The 20,018-nt window shown below is 42.9% G+C and overlaps 1 long non-coding RNA gene across 1 annotated transcript in view; it reads right to left on the reverse strand.

Moving 5' to 3' along the window:
• Positions 1 to 20,018, reverse strand: part of LOC309565207 — a 1,884,446-nt gene that overhangs the window by 1,108,318 nt on the left and 756,110 nt on the right. Inside the window, exon 2 of the long non-coding RNA XR_014225795.1 lies at positions 16,129 to 16,230. This is a non-coding gene — a long non-coding RNA (uncharacterized lncRNA). The remainder of the gene's footprint in view (positions 1 to 16,128; positions 16,231 to 20,018) is intronic.

Here is a 20,018-nt window from a genome sequence, read left to right on the forward strand (position 1 = left end):
CCCACCTCTGAGTACCGTTCCTTGGTTCCACCACATACCCACCTCCCAGTACTGCCACTTTTAGAGAGTACAGAACCAAGTAACATGTGGTATTAGGTAATTTTTATGGAATTTGTTAATTATAAAAAGAAAAGTAGTGAAATAGATCCTCTTTAGCCAGCAAAAATAGATCCCCCAGCAACAATGGACCACCTGCAACAAAATACCCCACTAGCAGCAATAGATCCCTCATAGCCAGCATCAGCAGACCCTCCAGCAGCCAACAACAATAGATCACTCACCCCAACAACAGTAGATCACCCGCACCAAAATACCCCCCATTAATTATAGACCCATGGTGGCAACAAGAATTCTCCTTGCAGCAAGCATCAATAGACCTCCCCGGGAACAATAGACTGATTATCCCCCTGCAAAACTAGATCGCCTCCAGGTATAACAGATTCCCAGCAGACAGAATCAATAGACCCTGCAGAACAGCCCAGCACCCCTTGCCATCACATACATTCAGTGCTGAAGGGGCCGGATCTGCGTTCCCCCACGTTCCCACTGAAAAAAAGCCCTGGTTATTGTTAATTTAACTGACTCAGGCCGGACTTGCTAAAGCAAAATATAACATTTACCCTGGGCATTCTAATATGAAAATAAAGTCTTGGGGCAGAAAAAGCAGTGTCTGGTCCACCAGTTCTACCTCTCCTGCCTCACTATTTGGGCTCAATAATGAGCAGTCAAGCAAAAAGAGACATGAGAACGTCATCAATTTACTGACTAGTATCAGGAAATGCAACTAGATTGCACCAGGACTACGTATACGGGAAATTTGTTGTACATCCAATTACTAGAGCTTGGTAAAGAACCCGTAATAAATATGAAGAGAACAGTAGTTGGCCATAAGCTTAAAGCATAATTGCACTTCAATTAAAAAAATATGCATTTGTACATATCCCAGCAGCTACTGATATAATGCCAAGTGGTTTACATTAGACAAGATAAATTCTGTTTCCGGCAATATAGCCTGAAGCCTCCTGGCTCTGAGCACATCCTGCTGTGCAGTAAAAGATGGGTTCCCAAGAGAGGTGGTGCTATTTAGGCTCAATGCAGAGCAAAACTTCTGTCTCCAGATTGCGCCCTCCAGTGGTGGCCAGAAGCGGCCTGTTTACAGCAAAGATGGATGAAAACACAGTGGTAGGACTTGCTGCTTGAAGCTGGGTTGAACTTTAGAAAAGGTAACTCTTCAGATTAACAGTTTTTAATATACTGTAGGGACAAGTACAAACATGTTATGTTCCTCAAAAGTGCATTGTACTTGTACAAGTGTAAAAGTGTAATTGTCCCCAGCCCCCCAACCCCCCCCCCCCCCACTCCATCAGCACTATACTGATTGTGTAACCTCAACAGCATCGCATAGCCAATTTTCAAAACCTTGCTTTTTTTCCTTGTCATCCATTTACAATCAGGCTTGGATGAGGATTGCATCCATCTTTGCTGTAAACAGGCTGCTCTTGGTCACCACTGGAAGACGCTATCTGGAGACAGAAGTCCTGCTGTACATTGAGCTTTATTAGTACCACTTCTCCTGGGAACCCATCTTTTATTGCACAGCAAGAGGTGCTCAGAGCCTGGTTTAAAGGCAATTTCCACGATATCTCAATTTTACTTTGGGGTCTTCTATTTCCTTATTCAGCAGCTCTCAGACTAAGAGAGGGAAGGGCACTGCATTGGGCCATCAGCTGTCATTAATAAGTGTTGATAAGGAACATGCTGGCAGGAGAAGACAGCAGAGAAATAACATCATCAGTTTGGTGCTGCTCCCTCATTGTTCAAGCCCAGGCTGGAGTGGCTTGGCCAGGCTGTGTTGTTTGACTGCAAGAAAGAAAAGTTAGGTTACCAGACTGACTGTGCTCTGCAAATCTCAGAACTGGATGGACAGAGATAAAAATCCTTTAGCAGGTAAAGCAGCTCCCATGTAGATATTTTATGTATTTAGCTGCGTGCTTTAAGTTCAACTTTAAAGCTGAATTTGGGGCAAAAAAGCTTTCATTGAAATATATTGCTGTATAGCAGGGGTCTCCAAACTTTCTATACAGTTTACTGTCCTTTAGACTTTAGGGGGCTGGACTTTGGACATTGGGAGTAGAAATTGTACTGGCATCAGTTGGAGTAAATAGTGGATCTATGGCATTAGGGGAAAAAAGTGAGGTTGAAGGATTAAAAGAGGTGCATGGAAGTCAGCCAGCCCCCAGTCTGATGTACTCACCCTCCAGTCTGTCACCAACCAAGTAGACCTGTCTCATGATACAAAATACAGGGGTTTAGTTGACACACATTTGCAAACGCATGTGTAAGCTGCAGAGCCACTTCACGGCACCCTGTTTTATCTGCAGTCCTAACACTCCTAATTTAGTGTCTCCACACTGGGAGCACATGGCTGCTAATGGATGGATAGGGGAACAGGTGGGAGGGAGACAGCCCAAACCTCCCCCAACCCACCCCCATCCATGACTGGTCTGTTGTCTCAAAACTCAAATAACTAAGTTATAACAATGGTACAAACTGGAAAGGACCAGCTGAGAAGCATTACACCTCCATCCCCTTGGTGGATGCAGTATAAAGACAGATTGGGATTTTATATATGGGGCATGGCCTGTAAAGCACAATGCCTTTCAATCCCTAAATTTGGGGATGGCATTAGGGGCAGGAATAGTGCCCCATCATCGGTGTCAGTGGGAGAAATAGTGCTTGTTGATGTTAATAACCGGAATCATTGCCCATTTGTTGGTGTCCTTAAGAGGAATAGTGCATTGCATCAATGGCAGGAAAGGTGCCGCAAGGGCCACATAAAAGCAAGCAAAGGGCTGCATCTGGTCCCTGAGCCACAGTTTGGAGACCACTGTTGTATAGCCATAAAGGATATAAATCCACTATGTGTGAACCAAATTTCTATGGCAACCCAGCTATCACATTGCAAAATTACAGTGACATAATTACTGTGCTGTACATAGCCTGTGCAGAGAGCAGAGCTGTGGTTACCCTCAGAAAACTATGGAGGGCCGAAACAGGACCAGTCACCCTGCACAAGAAGAGAGAGCAGCAGTGACCAGTCTTTATTACAGGAAGCTCCTGCATAAAAGTTTCACACTGGATTACTGCACAGATTTGGAAGAGACTCAAAGATAAGATTCAAGTAAGAATACATATGCCTCTTGTATTTACACAATATTTGCTTATCCCAGAGTTTAAGTTTTTTTTGCTGTCTGTGTCCCCGTTAGGGAGATTCATCCTCTCTATTTGTCCTGTTTACCATTATCATCAAAAGTAAAATTAAAGAAAATCCCAAATTTTGTGTTATGCCCAAAAGGGTAATAGAGGGGAAATCTTCCTATGGGGACCTTAGTTCTGGTGACTTGGAGGGCCCCAACAGATTCCCTTTATTTGCAGGAATTTTCTCTCAATTCCTGTTTTGGTTAGGGGACAGGAAGTAAAGGTAAATCTTCCCAATAGGACATAGATAAAACTTACAAGAATTATAGCCATCCCTTACTCTATCCAAAATATAAAAAAAATGTTTTGCCTATAGTGCTACTTTAAGTATGAGCACTGTTCTAACAAACAATTTCAACAACCATTTCTGCGGAACATAGGCAGATTGTTCTAGGAGTCATTGACACCTTCTGACCCCTCTTACTTGCTGTTTTGTTGGGAAAACTATTAATTGAAACTGCACAGGAGCCAAGTGAAGAGAAGGGAGGGATAAATAAGTACATACTCCATGCAGCTGAAATTCAAGAAGTTTGGCTCCCAAACAAAACAAGCATTCAGGGTATTGTATATTTAAAGTTGACTTTTTTCAGCTTGTGTAAGCTTTATGTTGCGTGATTGCGCTACCTTTTCATTGTAACTTCTAATGGTATCTGAAGTGCACTACATGCTTCTGAAGTATTCATTTTGCTTGTTGTGGCTTTGTGTTCTCCCTTTGTCTTCTCTCTGTTTCCCCTTCATTGCTTGCCTGTGATCGTTCTGCTCAAGCCATTAGAATGAGGGAGCCTAAAAGGGTTTTCTGCTATTGCCTTTCATGTACGGTAAATTGATTGGTTTCCTTTATCTGCCACTGCATGTTTACTTCAATGGTTGGCCAATGACAGAATCATTACCGCTGCACTCCCGTCTACCCATGCACTCTATACTTGAATAAGAAATGACTAAATATTTACAGACTTGACTTTAACAAGCAGAGGCATACATGAAAGGATTAATATCTAGGCGGGGATTCCAGATAGTCCCATGCAGGTGTTCTTAGGGAATTAATGAATTGGACAGGTAGGAAAATATTTTCCTATGCTGTTGCTTTATGGTAAGATAAAACGAAGTTGGGAAAGCCTTCTTCCTGTGAAGCTGTCCCTCCATGAACATTTGCTTATGAAGCATTGCAAGTGTTCTTGTGTTGGGAAGAAGCTGTAGCTGCAAACATGCAGAAATGGTTAAGTCTCTCTTTTCTACGGCTTTAGAGCGTTCACAGCCACTTTAGCAGCAGCCACCATGATGGTGCCCTTTTCTCTCCTTTCTATGGCTTATAGGTCCACAGCCACTTCAGCAGCAGCCAGGTTCCCTTTTCTTAAAGGCATACCCATCATTCATTAGAAGAAAATAGGGTGCAAGGACGTTAACCTGGGAGGCAATCAGAATGTGGCCTGAACCTTAATGAAAACTGGGGGTAGCTAAATTATTTCTGGGGCATGGCACATTAATGATCACAGCAAAAACTGGGACTAACAATACACACAGTAAATTAGGAGACGTTATTCAGATATAGGAAATTGTACCACCGACAGAGTTGTATAAAGTACTCGAAACCCATACTTGAGTAAAAGTACAAGTGCTCGATCAAAAAGTGACTTGAGTAGAAGTGGAAGTGCTCGATCAAAAAGTGACTTGAGTAGAAGTACTAAAGTATTCAACATTTTTTGTACTTAAGTATTGCAAGTAGTTTTTTAAAAAATTTTGCTACTCAAGTACTGAAAGTAAAAGTACCAGTAGTTTTGAAAAAAAATTGCTACTCAAGTACTGAAAGTAAAAGTACAAGTACCGTGTTATGTAGTTATTAAAGAAAGAAGTCAAAAGTTTGAACATCATATTGTTTTTTATTATTTCAAATGCAGCTTTTATTTATACATACAGTAGATTTTATTTTCGTATGCGCGGATAATACATGTTTTGAGCTTCATGAAACCTGCCATCTACTGTTCTGGCAGTGGTCATTTTTATAATAGTAACGAGTAACTATGCAGCACAAAAAAAAAAGTAGAAGTATTGAAATCATTGAAAAAATGTAGTGAAGTAAAAGTGGAAGTAGGAGAAAAAAATTCTACTCCAGGAAAGTACAGATACTGCCTTTCGGTACTTAAGTACAGTAGTGAAGTAGTTCTACTTAGTTACTATACATCTCTGACCACCGATGACTTCCCCTTCTAAAAATATTGGGTGGCCCATTTTAGTGATTCCATGTTTTGGGCCTCCACAAGCAGCTCAGAGTTCGAGGATTCAACAGGGACTACCATGGTTCAAAGATCATTTTAAAAATACAAATGCACACTGCGATGTACCTTCTTGGTCCTAGGTTTGCATCCAAAATGGAGTTTATTTTAGTTAGATTCAGTCCTAGTCTTCATGCTACCAGAATACCAGCTGTTAAGAGGAAAATCCTCAAATTCGAACTCGAGCTGAATTGTTTTAGAATAGCACGGGGAAGTGCTAACAGTTTTGTAGCATTTGTATCTGTCTGTGATCACCTTGAGGAGGTTACACTTACTTCTTATGTCCCCACAAGAAATGAGGGGAGCGGTTGTCACTGGAATAGGAAGCCACAGTCAACAATAAAAACATTTTCAAAAGTTGAAATCCTTCTCCACCCTAATCCAAGTACTGTATGTTTTGTTTCTGCCTGGTTTAAGTCCTTAATTCCAAATCCTACATCAGCCTTCCTAATCTTTTTTCTCTAGAGGAACCCTTGAAATAATGTTCAGACGTTATGGAATCCCTGATAGAATCAATTGGGGTTCAATGGGAAAAATTTCAATGTTTACAGTGGTTGTCGGACCCCCCCCCCCCCCTTACCAACAACTAAAAAGATTACTGGAGACATGCCACTTGGTTTGCCAAGTGGCTTTGCTCCTGAAACTCTGAAGGCACCATCAAATAGGAATTCAATCAGCCACAACTCTGGGAACCTCTAACGACCCCACATGGAACCCCAGAGAAACCCGGCCCTTCCCTGCTCTCTATTCTTAAACATCCTCCGTTTCATTTGGCAGGAGAAGGGAGGAAGGAATCCAGCAGCACTGTGGCTAATGGGGGGGACAGGGGGAGCACACGGGGCACTGGGCAACTGAAGAGGAGGAACAGGAGGGATAGCGGGGTGGAATTTACTGGAACCTCCTGCAGCCACTGAATGCCAGCAGAAGGGAGAGGAGAAGTGGCTTTAGCAGCTGCAGGAGGAAAGGGGATCGGTACCAACAAATGCCACCCCTGCTGCCCCTCCTATCCAAGTTCCCCGGGGTCCGCAAGGAAGGATCGCAGTCTACCCATTACCTACCTGCAATCGATGGGTGGCCAACCCCTGTTCTAAATTGATCTCATTCTCCTTATTGGAGAGTTACTAATTTTACATTAGGAAGAGTACAGCACGAGTACAGAAGTAGGCAGGCAATTTAGCCCACCAATCTCAATCTCAAATGTTATTAAAAATATCCTTTCAAAAGGGAAGGATATTTTTAATACCATTCAATTACAATATGACCTGTGTTGCAATTGTATATACTATATTATATTTTCTTTATTTGCAATTTTTTTCCCCAGGAAAGGGGAGTTACCCTTTTAAGCTTTGACAAAAAGGTAAAACCTGAAAGCTGACTGGTTTCTATGTAGAGCTGAACCAGATTTTGCACTCTCCAGTTTTAGTAAACCATCCCTGATGTCTTTATGGAGCTGGCTTTATGAACAAGGGTACAGTAACATAATTCCCACGTTAGTAGAGATCAATCCAATGAGAATCTTAGGGCCCAACCACTGGCATACTGTATTTATAATATTCCACTGACCAGTCAAGGACTAAGCATTATAAGATAGACGACCTTGCAATTAGTGTTCTTCATCATTCATGCAGTGTGGAGGACACAGGCTCTTCGACTCTTGCAGCTGAAAGCCTACATTAGCCCAGTTGCTGCATAGTTGATTGACACTCTATGGGGGATTTGGATCCCCTGCACCCCCCATTATCTTTGCCCCTGCTTCATTGGTGTAGTGATACTTACTTTTGCTGATGCTGCTATTGCTGATAAAGTTGTTAGCTCTATTTTGCCTAGTGTGTTCCGGCAGGGGCCTTCACAGGTAATGTAATGGGAAAAAAATGATTTGTGCTTCTCTGTTGCTTATTAATTTGGTATTCAATAACATGTCCACCTTACTGTAATAAGATCTGTGCACCATTGTTCCTTTTTTGCAGGCTTGTCATGGCCCTAATAAAACCTTACTTATAGTATTACTACTGGGGTGTCAATGAGTTGTTGGGTCCAGTAAGGTCAGGTAACTGTTGGGAAGGGCAGGAGAACCCACACATTCCAGCAGTTCCTGAGGGAGTCATTGCTACAACTATATAAAACAATATTATTCCAATAGATCTGGAAGGAGCCAGTATTACTCTGCGGGCTATCAGCAAACAAAACTGATCATATGCACTTTATATATTTAGACCCATGACCTTGGTTAGTCGTAGCCTTTCGTGGTCAGATTTCGCCATATGTATATCCATTACATTTTGAAATCATAGTAACCATAGTAGATATACATTCTGCTAGACTTCTTCTGGCCAGGAGACAGTGCAAGGAAAAAAAACAGCTTGCTGTCTGTGCAAGAGCTTCCTTTGGGAAACCTCTTGAATTATACATAAATCTCATTCCTTAGTAGAGCTTTTGTTAACGTATACATAAACCCAATCCCTACAATCTCATATAAACTTTAACATGTTAATGTCATTTCATGTAGTTTTCATTTATTTTATTTTTAAATCTTAAAGTGGTACTAAAGGTGCAATTTCTTTTTACCTTAATGCATTGTATGCATTAAGCTCAAAAACTTCTGGGTGCAGCTGACCCCCTCCAGCCCCCCCCCCCATGCTTACCTGAGCCCCATTTCAATTTAGTAATGTACTTGAGTGCAACGGCTGTCTCTCCTCATTGGCTCCTGCCGCTGGCAATTTCAGCCAGTGAGCCAATAAGGAGAGAGTGGAGGTGGGGCTGAACCGTGCTCATGTGTGAATAGACACACAGCACAGCTAGGGAGTGAGCCCGCTCAAGTGCCCCTATTGCAGGAAGTTTGCTATTGGGTGTACTCAACATGTGGGAGGAACCAGGACCACCAGCAGGGGGCCGAAAAGGAAGAGGATTGGAGCTGCTCTGTGCAAAACCACCGGTGACATCACAAGCTTCCCAGGAAAGGTATCTCAGGAATGGAATGGGAATTTAATTTAGTCTGGCCTTGAAATACATTTAAATAAAAATAAGTATTATATGATTGTTACTTTTAAAAATAAAAAAATTCCTTTAGAATCACTTCTAAGTTTTAATAAAAATAATACCTGGCAACCCCACAATGAAAGCAGTATTAAAGTCAGCTTTATGACTTGTACCTACAGGTAAGCCTATAATAAGGCTTTCCTGTAGCTACAGTGAATATCTCTCAAACGTGTATCGTATAGGAAATATTCACATTGGTAGCAGTTGGTGATGTCACTAGCGCATGCACACTGTACTCTCAAAGGACGGCACACTGCAATTCAGGTATAATCCTAATTGCATACTTTTATTGCGCACTTTGTGAGGTCTCCACACGTCCTCTCCAACTCCTCCAATCAGAGAATGCCTTGTATCCATTCAAAAAAGTACAAAGCATTTTGTGAATGGCAGCTGTGCCGAGTGAGCACCTCCCTGTGGTCAGTATGCAGTAAAGCAGCTAAACACAAGACCTGGAAGATCATGGCTTTCACTTTAGTTGCGCCAAATACTACAGTGATTAACAGCTTCACCAGAGGTCCCTTTAGGTATAAGGTATACATTGTTACACTGTGCCAAGCAGTGGCACCTGGTGCTGTATGGGCCGGAGGGGGCGACAGACGGTCCACACCATAATATTCATTCGCTATTGTCACACAACTGGGCAGGCTCGGGTGCAGTGCTCTGCGCCGCAAGCCCACCCTTTTTTGATGCCTATTAGAGCCTCTGGCTCTAATCACGTGCTCCAGAAAAAAAAAAAAAAACCCAATTAGAATCCATGCGCCCGGCGCCCTGCATGTAGATAACGGGGCCGGACGCATGGATGGGGGCGCGGCGCCCCTAATGCACCAGCCGCCACTGGTGCCAAGCTAGACCAATGTAAGTATGCAATTAAGATCATACCTGGAGATCAAATTAAATGATTTGTTACTTAACATAGTGCTATTTTATTGATGTCTTTTATATCTGCTTTAAAAAAATGACATCTTCTACTTCTGTTTTGCTTTACACTGGATGCCCTTAAATTTCTCTTTCTTCCCCTCTCTATACTCCCCTCTCTTGCTCCCCCTTTATCTGCCCATTATCCTTCCTCCACCACACTTGGATTCTCTCATTCCGCTCTTCTGTACCGCTTCACATTACCTCTCATATCTCTCTCAGTACTTGTCTCTCCTTCTCTCAGTCTTCTCATTAGTTCTTGGATCACTCCCCCCCCCCCCCCCACCACCCCCCCACCACCTCCTGCCTCTCCGTTGCTCTTATTTCTCTCCTCTGTCTCCTAGGACCGGCTTTCTGGCTGCGAGGCAAATTAATTTTGCTGCTCAGATATCAAGTCATCACTAGCCCTCGCCTCTCCGCTGTATGTATAAGTAGAGCCGCAAAACCCACCGGTCCATTTGCTCAGGATAAGTGGAAAATTGGAAGTGACTTGAAGAATTTGAAGGCCTCAGGTGCTGGGGAGATGTCCATTACCTTCCCAGTCTGTGAAGTGTAAGCAGAGCTATGATGGACAACTTGGCTTTTCTAAAAGGTTCTGTGAAATTTGCGGTGGATCTGTGCCTGGCCGAAATCATCAGCTATACAGAACACAACACTTTTAGAGGATTGGTGCAGTACCTTGAGAAAACTTGCCTTTCAATACTTAGAAATCTTACATTACTTCTACATTTTAAAAAATTCAACTGTACTTAAGAGAGGAGAAAGCTTAGAAACTATGCCAGGTTTTTATTGCTGTCTTTGTGTCCACTGGATCTGAGATTAAAGCCAACACCAAGAATGAATTGTCCAGGTATATATTTATTCCATATGAACTTGAATAAAGGGTGGAGGAAACACCTCTCAATAAGCCCCCCTCAATCAGGACTACAAAAACACAACATAAATGTCTATACATAGAAAGGTATTAAAGCCTGTGTTTAAACATAAAAACTAACATAAGATATTTAAATCCAAATAATGGATACAGGATATAAAAATGTATATTATATACTGTGTGCGTATAAATATATATATAAATAAATATATATATATATATATATAAATATATATATATATATATATATACATATATATATATATATATATATATATATATATATATATATATATATATATATATATAGTGGGTACGGAAAGTATTCAGACCCCCTTAAATTTTTCACTCTTTGTTATATTGCAGCCATTTGCTAAAATCATTTAAGTTCATTCTTCTTCCTCATGAATGTACACATAGCACCCCATACTGACAGAAAAACACAGAATTGTTGACATTGTTGCAGATTTATTAAAAAAGAAAAACTGAAATATCACATGGTCCTAAGTATTCAGACCCTTTGCTCAGTATTTAGTAGAAGCCCCCTTTTGATCTAATACAGCCAGGAGTCTTTTTGGGAAAGATGCAACAAGTCTTTCACACCTGGATTTGGGGATCCTCTGCCATTCCTCCTTGCAGATCCTCTCCAGTTCTGTCAGGTTGGATGGTAAACGTTGGTGGACAGCCATTTTTAGGTCTCTCCAGAGATGCTCAATTGGGTTTAAGTCAGGGCTCTGGCTGGGCCATTCAAGAACAGTCACGGAGTTGTTGTGAAGCCACTCCTTCGTTATTTTAGCTGTGTGCTTAGGGTCATTGTCTTGTTGGAAGGTAAACCTTCGGCCCAGTCTGAGGTCCAGAGCACTCTGGAGAAGGTTTTTGTCCAGGATATCCCTGTACTTGGCCGCATTCATCTTTCCCTCGATTGCAACCAGTCGTCCTGTCCCTGCAGCTTAAAAACACCCCCACAGCATGATGCTGCCACCACCATGCTTCACTGTTGGGACTGTATTGGACAGGTGATGAGCAGTGCCTGGTTTTCTCCACACATACCACTTAGAATTAAGGCCAAAAAGTTCTATTTTGGTCTCATCAGACCAGAGAATCTTATTTCTCACCATCTTGGAGTCCTTCGGGTGTTTTTTAGCAAACTCCATGCGGGCTTTCATGTGTCTTACACTGAGGAGAGGCTTCCGTCGGGCCACTCTGCCATAAAGCCCCGACTGGTGGAGGGCTGCAGTGATGGTTGACTTACTACAACTTTCTCCCATCTCCTGACTGCATCTCTGGAGCTCAGCCACAGTGATCTTTGGGTTCTTCTTTACCTCTCTCACCAAGGCTCTTTTCCCCTGATAGCTCAGTTTGGCCGGACGGCCAGCTCTAGGAAGGGTTCTGGTCGTCCCAAACGTCTTCCATTTGAGAATTATGGAGGCCACTGTGCTCTTAGGAACCTTAAGTAAAGCAGAAATCTTTTTGTAACCTTGGCCAGATCTGTGCCTTGCCACAATTCTGTCTCTGAGCTCTTCAGGCAGTTCCTTTGACCTCATGATTCTCATTTGCTCTGACATGCATTGTGATCTGGAAGGTCTTATATAGACAGGTGTGTGGCTTTCCTAATCAAGTCCAATCAGTATAATCAAACACAGCTGGACTCAAATGAAGGTGTAGAACCATCTCAAGGATGATCAGAAGAAATGGAAAGCACCTGAGTTAAATATATGAGTGTCACAGCAAAGGGTCTGAATACTTAGGACCATGTGATATTTCATTTTTTCTCTTTTAATAAATCTGCAACAATGTCAACAATTCTGTGTTTTTCTGTCAGTATGGGGCGCTGTGTGTACATTCATGAGGAAGAAGAATGAACTTAAATGATTTTAGCAAATGGCTGCAATATAACAAAGAGTGAAAAATTTAAGGGGGTCTGAATACTTTCCGTACCCACTGTATATACAGTATCTCACAAAAGTGAGTACAACCCTCGCACTTTTGTAAATATTTTATTATATCTTTTCATGTGACAAAACTCAAGAAATGACACTTTGCTACAATGTAAAGTAGTGAGTGTACAGCTTGTATAACAGTGTACATTTGCTGTCCCCTCAAAATAACTCCACACACAGCCATTAATGTCTAAACCGCTGACAACAAAAGTGAGTACACCCCTAAGTGAAAATGTCCAAATTGGGCCCAATTAGCCATTTTCCCTCCCCGGTTTCATGTGACTCGTTAGTGTTACAAGGTCTCAGGTGTGAATGGGGAGCAGGTGTGTTAAATTTGGTGTTATCGCTCTCACTCTGTCATACTGGTGACTTGAAGTTCAACATGGCACCTCATGGCAAGGAACTCTCTGAGGATCTGAAAAAATTGTTGCTCTGCATAAAGATGGCCTAGGCTATAAGAAAATTGCCAAGACCCTGAAACTGAGCTGAAGCACGGTGGCCAAGACTATACAGCGGTTTAACAGGACAGGTTCCACTCAGAACAGGCCTCGTCATGGTCAACCAAAGAAGTTGAGTGCACGTGCTCAGCATCATATTCAGAGGTTGTCTTTTGATGTAAGAGTGCTGCCAGCATTGCTGCAGAGGTTAAAGTGGTGGTGGGGGGGGGGGGGGGGAATCAGCCTGTCAATGCTCAGACCATTTACCGCATACTGCATCAAAGTGGTCTGTATGGCTGTCATCCCAGAAGGAAGCCTCTTCTAAAGATAATGCACAAGAAAACCTACAAACAGTTTGCTGAAAACAAGTAGACTAAGGACATGGATTACTGGAATCTTGTACTGTGGTCTGATGAGACCAAGATAAACTTATTTGGTTCAGATGGTGTAAAGCATGTGTGGTGGCAACCAGGTGAGGAGTACAAAGACAAGTGTGTCTTGCCTACAGTCAAGCATGGTGGTGGGAGTGTCATGGTCTGGGGCTGCATGAGTGTTGCCGACACTGGGGAGCTACAGTTCATTGAGGGAACCATGAATGCCAACATGTACTGTGACATACTGAAGCAGAGCATGATCCCCTCCCTTCAGAGACTGGGCCGCAGGGCAGTATTCCAACATGATAACGACCCCAAACTCACCTCCAAGACAACCACTTCCTTGCTAAAGAAGCTGAGGGTAAAGGAGATGGACTGGTCAAGCATGTCTCCAGACCTAAACTCTATTGAGCATCTGTGGGGCATCCTCAACTGTAAGGTGGAGGAGCGCAATGCCTAAGAGGGTTAAGGCAGTGCTTGAAAATAATGGTGGCCACATAAAATATTGACACATTGAGCCCAATTTGAACATTTTAACTTAGGGGTGTACTCACTTTTGTTGCCAGCGGTTTAGACATTAATGGCTGTGTGTTGAGTTATTTTGAGGGGACAGCAAATTGACACTGTTATACAAGCTGTACACTCACTACTTTACATTGTAGCAAAGTGTCATTTCTTCAGTGTTGTCACATGAAAAGATATAAAAAAATATTTATAAAAATGTGAAGAGTGTACTCACCTTTGTGAGATACGGTGTGTATATATATATATATACACAAATCAACCACTTTATTAGGTATACCTGTTCAATTTCTTGGTAACACAAATTGCTAATCAGCCAATCACATGGCAGCAACTCGATGCATTTAGGTATCTAGACGAGGTGAAGATGACTTGGTGACGTTCAAACCGAGCATCAAAATGTGGAAGAAAAGGGATTTAGGTGACTTTGAACGTGGTATGGTTGTTGGTGCAAGACAGGCTGGTCTGAGTATTTCAAAAACTGCTGATCTACTTGGATTTTAACACACAACCATCTCTCTGGTTTACAGAGAATGGTCCAATAAAGAGAAAATATCCAGTGAGTGGCAGTTGTGTGGATGAAAATGCTTTGTTGATGTCAGAGGTCAGAGCAGAATGGACAGACTGGTTCAAGATGATAGAAAGGCAACAGTAACTCAAAAAAACACTCGTTACAACCAAGCAAGGCTGCTGTTAAAAATCACCGGGCCTCATACAGCCTACCTGACAGCCCCCCCCTCCCCTCCCCTCCCCAATCTAAAGTGATTTGTCAGTCCCTGACAAGCTGGCAGCCTTGCAGTGACAGACAGAAGAGGATCGGTGTCTGCAATAACACAGCACAGCTGGCTCAGCAGAAACCTGGGCCCCACTTTTGAACTGATAGGGCCCGGGCCCAGTACAGGAGGGCTGGCTGTACTGCCTTATCTGCGGCCCTGCAACCAAGGTATGCAGAATACCATCTCTGAACGTACAACACATGGAACCTTGAAGAAAATAGGCTACAGCAGCAGAAGACCACACTGGGTGCCCCTTCTGTCAGCTAAGAACAGAAAAATGAGATTATCATTTACACAGGCTCACCAAAATTGGACAATAGAAGATTGGAAAAATGTTGCCTGGTCTGATGCGTCTCGATTTCAGCTGTGACATTCAGATGGTAGGGTCAGAATTTGGCATAACAACATGAAAGCATTGATCCTTCCTGCTGTGTAGCAATGGCTCAGACTGATGGTGGTGGTGTAATGGTGGGGGGGATTTTTCTTGGTACACTTTGGGCCCCTTAGTACCAATAGAGCATTGTTTAAACACCACGGCCTTCCTGAGTATTATTGTTGCTGACCATGTCCATCCCTTTATGACTACAGTGTACCCATCTTCTGATGGCTCCTTCCAGCAGGATAATGCACCATGTCACAAAGCTCCAATCATCTCCAAGTGGTTTCTTGAACATCTTGAGGTTACTGTACTCCAATGGCCTCCATAGTCACACTGGTGTATTTAGGTTTTGTGCTGCCCTAGGCCTGACTAAACTTGTGCACCCCCTAATTTAAATATGACCCACCCCTTCCTGTAAAGGCCACACCCTTCCTGTTTATGACCCGCCCTGTCATCTGTAGACCACAACCACAGTCTATCAGCGCCCATCAGCATAGCTTCATCAGTTCCCATAAGTTCAGCTTCATCAGTGCAGCCTTATCAGTGCTGCCTCTTTACTGCCCATCAGTGCAGCATATCAGTGTGGCCTCATCAGTGGCCACCAATGCAGCCTTATCAGTGCCCATTAGTACAGCCTTATGTTATGGGATTAGTAAGATTACTCTTTTAAGGTATTTGGATTTGTGTTTGCTGCCACTGATTGTAAATTATGGGATTTTTTTCACTTATTTGTATAATAAATAGGAAGTCTATAGTCATTATACAAATAGTGAAATCTTTTTTTTTTTGCTGCCCCCCTTCAAAGTGCCGCCCTAGGCCTGGGCCTTGTTGGCCTAGGCCAGGATACAGCACTGCATAGTCATGAGATCTTAATCTAACAGAGCGCCTTTGGGAAGTGGTGGAACTGGAGATGTGCAGCTGACAAATTTGTAGCAACTGAGTGATGCTATCACTCATTAGGTGTACCTAATAAAGTGGCCAGTGAGTGTGTGTGTATATATATATATATAAATACCATGGTATAAATGGGTGATGATGGTTATTGGCTAGGAATAATATTAATTATAATATGATAAATATAATTTTAAAACAGTAAAATACTGATTTTCAAATACCACGACAAATTCCTATACTAATGCAATGACCCTAGTATTCCAGCAGCAGCCTTCTTGCTTTCTTGTGTCTCCTCCAGAGCAGTGTTCATTTTGGCAGCAAATTTCAATTCAGTTTTAGTCTTAGTCTTAGGACTAAAATGGCATTTTAGTTTTAGTCCCATTTTAGTCTTCTGCAAGTGTTTTCGTTTTAGTCGTATTTAGTCGACTAAAACTCCAGTACATTTTAGTCGACTAAATCGTCCTACATTTTAGTCGACTAAAACTCATTTTAGTCATCTATAATCGAATGGGTGTAGTTCAATTGTAATTTGTAATGCATTATCCAAGCATTTCTCTACAATTTCCAAACTCATTATATACTACTGCTGGTCCTGGAGTGAAAAATCTAATATGTTATTATTTATGGTATTAAGCTTTGAGCATGCACCAATTTTGGCAGCAAATTTCGATTTAGTTTTAGTTATAGTCTTTTGACTAAAATGCCATTTTAGTTTTAGTCGTATTTTAGTCATCTGAATTGTTTTAGTTTTAGTCGTATTTTAGTCGACTAAAATTGTGTTCATTTAGTCGACGAAAACGTTTTAGTCGGTTTTAGTCGACGAAATTAACACTGCTCCAGAGCGTTTCCCCCCTATTTGGCTTAGTGACAAAAATAGGAGTAACAAGTAACAAGCACAGAAACAGGAATGGAGACGCTCAACTTCAGAGTCCACAATACATTTATTGGTATCGCCTGCTACAGAGAAAATCCACCTGTCCCTCTTACCCATTTCACTTCAACAGGAGCTTAGTCGTATAATTAGGCTCCTGTTGGAGTGAAACGCGTCATATGATCAGAGGGATTTCCTCTGTATCAGGTGATACCAATAAAGGTACCTTGGACTCTGAAGTTGGGCAGCTCCATTCTTGTTTTCCACTTTTGATGTTAACAGATCATGGACCATCTTGGAGTCAGCACCCTTTGGTTGCGTGAGCAGTGAGGAGAGCTTTGTGGCCAAATAGTTGGGATTTTTTTGCAAAAGTAACTTCTAGTTCAGTCTGCAGAACATCAAATTAAGAGAAATCTCTCCAACAGGATCACATGCATCAAAAGACCGTTCCCAACTCTATCTGAAACAAACACAAGAAAAGTTTTGACTTCAGATATGATCTAAGAACATCAACTGAGAAAATCATGTTGCTGTGTAGCTGTGAGATTCTTCTTTAATGACGCCGGAAAGGATTGACCTGTAAATAGAAGATATTTACTTCTTTGAAGTCCGGACATAACCTGGAGTATTTGTACCCTGCTGCAATTTGTGATAAAAGACTGTCAAAGCCTTACAACGTGTGTCTATGTAGCTGCCCTCTGCACCAACCTTCCCCTGTTAATGTGAGTCCTTATAAATAATGGGTCATAATGGAATAATGATAATAGTAGTAATGGTGCCATGCGCTCCTATTTGAAGGGTTTGTAAAGGTAGAAGCACTTTTGTCACTTGACAGTATCATATATCACCATCATCACCTATATAATTCCCTTCCCCTATAGCTCCTTATAGTCACAGGCTTCATCAGTCAATAGGTTCCACTATCTAATCGGACTTGGGAAAGCCATGGGCTGTTGAGGACGCTGCGAAGATCAATGTCTGATCTGCTGTATGTGGATCAGTGAAGACCCCGCAGGAAAGGTTTATAATTTATGAACATTCTGTCATCCCCTTTCATCTTTTTTTTTCTGCTTTTGTAGTTTGTCTTTCTTGTTTACAGGAATTTGCAAGAACAGAAGGAAACTTGCAAAAATGGTTTCTAGTTTGATTTCTAGTCCTCCACAGTTGACATTTTTAGTCCCGATTACTGTTTTCCTACCAGCTAAAGCATAACTGTAATATCATGGTTGGCTTAACCAAATGACTTCATCGTGAGAAATAATTCTTACTGGTCATGGGTTATGGCTCTTACACATGAGTGCCAAAAACCATGCTTGTAGGTATTCAGGCATTTTTCTACTGAGCTGAATGCTGCCAATTGCACTCAGCGGGCCTGTACACGCAAGTGCGCAAATATATGTAAGCTTGCACCACATTCAGGTTAGTATTTTACATGCAAGCATGTTCTGTTCTATTTCAAATGTCACTTTATGAATTAACATACCTCTTTAGCCCAGTCTGTTTGGACAGTATGGTCGTCTGCTGACTCGGCACCATCCACAGACAGCCTAAGGGCTCTTTCACACGGTCCGCCTCCGTAGGCGGATCCATGCTGCTCAGCGGGGATCGCGGATCGACAGCTCCGTCTCCGCTTACAGTGCGGAGAGGGAGGTGTCACAGCCCCCGCTGCTCTCTATGGGGAATCGGATGAGAGCTGATCGCCTGTCCGCTCTCATCCGATCCCATCCAATCCGATCCCCAGGACGGATGGAAAATTGGGTTTCCATCCGTCCGGATTTCACGGACAGGATCGGATGCGGATGGCAGCGGGTATCAGCGGACATGTCACCGCTGACATCCGCTGCTCCATAGGGCTGAATGGGGCATCCGATCAGATCCGCCTAAAAAACTGACAGGCGAATCTGATCAGACCGCCCGTGTGAAAGAGCCCTAAAGTGGTTGTAAACTCACAAGTTTTTTTGCATTTTATTTTCATTAAGATAAAAAACCTTCTGTTAGCAGCAGCTGCTCTAAGCCCATAAAATACTAACCTGAGCCCTTCTCTATCCAGCGATGTACACGAGTGCGTTGGCCGTCTGGAACTCTCCCTCCTGATTGGCTGAGCCACAGTAGAAGCACCATTGACTCCTGCTGCTGCCAATCAGGAGAGAGAGGGCAGGGTAATCTTACCGAATGGGCATGCTGGGCAGTTTTCCAGGGGCCCCACCTGTCCAGCGATTTAGACCCAGCACCAGCCAAGCAGTAGTCCCGATTCCCATGTGCATCCCGCCATCAAACTTAGCAGGTGACAAGCGCCTGTCGGCCCTGTTCTGCTGTCAGGCCACTTGGGCCGTGGAGTGGGAGCCCACAGCTGCAGGAATGCCTGTCTGCCTCCACCGGAAGAGGCACACACAGGACAGTCGAGTCTGTGTGCTCACCGGACCCAGCCGCCCAACTTGGAAGCTGTCATTAGCCTGGCACTGCTGTACCAATAAATATCGCCTTATCGATAATTTGAATTTTTTTTCAAATTTGGGTGATTGTGTGGACAGGGCCCCAGTGCACTGCATTGCCCGGGGCCCTTTAATGCTCCAAAAATGGCACTGAGAGAGGGAGGTAGTCTGTCTTTGAATGGATACACAGAGCTGCAGCTTGGCTCGGGTGCCCCTATAGTAAACTGCTTGCTGTGGGGGCACTGAACAGGATGGAGGGTCCAGGAGCAGAGAAGGGGGACCCGGGAAGAGGAGGATCTGGGCTGCTCTGTGCAAAACCAACTGCACAGAGGAGGGAAGTATAACATGTTTATTATTTTAATAGATACAAAAAAAGAGACTTTACAATTACTTTACTCTTCAGTAAGACACACAAGTGGAACCTAATGCAAATTTAATTCAGCTAATTGCAGCACAGAGTTTTGTGTTTCCAGTCTCTTGAAGTGTAAGGAGACAATGAGGTTGATTTACTTAAACTGGAAAGTGCAAAATATAAGCAGCTCAGCTTACATTTTTTTTTTTTTATGTCAAAGTTTAATTGAACAAGCTGATTGGCTACCATGCACAGCTGCACCAGATTTTGCACTCTCCTGTAGGCAGGTCCAGTCTGTACACCCCATTGCAGGTGGCAATCAACCCAAGTAACAATGCAGAAGGGGGAGGAAGTTGTGAGGAACTTGGTTCCTGTATGACTGCCTATGATCACAAGGAGACAGCTGTCCGATTCTACGCTGGTGTCCCATGTGACTTTAGCGGCCATCTTTGGTCAGTCTATTTAAGACACCGGATCCCGGGTTTGGCAAGTTTTTTACAAGTGGCTAGTGTAGGGACAGTGCTTGGAGGTAGGGAAAGGACTAGGGACAGTACAGGGACTACGTCTGCCTCAGTTTTGGAAGTATCCCCTTTAGGTGTGGGTTGGCCAGGCTGCATTCCGCTCCTCAATGCAGACACTGTCTGCATCTTTCAAGTCTATAGACCACTGTTCCAGTTGATCAAGTGGC

Source organism: Pelophylax lessonae (assembly GCF_965119305.1).
Source record: "Pelophylax lessonae genome assembly, chromosome: 10".
NCBI classification, from domain to species: Eukaryota; Metazoa; Chordata; class Amphibia; order Anura; family Ranidae; genus Pelophylax; species Pelophylax lessonae.